The following is a 1,102-nucleotide window of genomic DNA, read 5'->3' as shown; positions in this document are numbered from 1 at the left end:
TTTAGTGAACTGCTACACTTGTGATGTATCTTTTATTCTTGTTATACAGTTACTCTTCTTTAGACACCAATGCATTCATCTATTTACTGATGTAGGCCACTAGAGTTCGAGCTACAGTTTTTAAATGTGCCTTCTAAGGCAGAACTACATTTAAAAACTGTGGCTTAAATATGATTCTTTGCTATTAAATAATTTCAGGCGCGATTGAAACAAGAGTAAAAAAGTGTAATAGTATTTTAAATTAATTTTGTACGTATATCCTTTTATCAAAAATGAACCGATCATTGCATATTCAATTATTAATAAATTCTCCGGGCAATAAATCATTATGTCAACAACGAGCGCAACGGGTGTAAATATTTATAAAGTAAATTATCAGAAAACGCGCATTATTTTGTTAAAAGCAACTTCACGAACTTATAAAAGCAAGAAGGAGGAATAGATCGTCAGCTTCCCTTCTTTATCTTAGAATAGACGAGATTAGTCTCGTACGGTTGGCGCACCGGGTTTTCGTACTCCAAGTTAATCTATCTTCTCTCATTTTAGTTGTCACTGCCATCTTGGTCATGTCACCTTTCATAATCCATTCATTTCCTTCTAGCTCTACCTCTAACGGTGTACCCCATTCAGTCATAAATATACCTTATTTAATATAGTTTGTTGATTCCTGCGTCCGTCCGGTGACGATGTCCGGAATATCAGAGAGAAAATAGTTCGACAAATAAATCTGTGTACATCGCGTCAACAGATGCAGCAAACAATTAATAATCCGATGTCGCATTATAAATTTGTTGGAGTGTCGGTCACCAGCGGCCTTCTGTCACGTTCACGGTCTACAAATCATTTCTCACAAACACTACTCCGCAGCCACGCCACGTCCACCAGGGACTGCAATTGAACACGATTGTAAATAAGCAAATATTTAATCGCTCGTTGCAATGCAGTAGTAACTTCCAATTATTTAGTAACATGTGATTTTTTGGTCAATGCACAATGACATTTTTTTATTAATAAGAATACCAGGGCATACCACCTTACTATTTCATCTAGCAGCATGATCATCATTGTTCGGTACTAATCGTGCATGTTCGTCACATTTTTC

Source organism: Papilio polytes, unplaced genomic scaffold (genome assembly GCF_000836215.1).
Source record: "Papilio polytes unplaced genomic scaffold, Ppol_1.0 DF821511.1, whole genome shotgun sequence".
Classification (NCBI taxonomy): Eukaryota; Metazoa; Arthropoda; class Insecta; order Lepidoptera; family Papilionidae; genus Papilio; species Papilio polytes.
Note: the sequence above shows the minus strand (reverse complement) of the source record.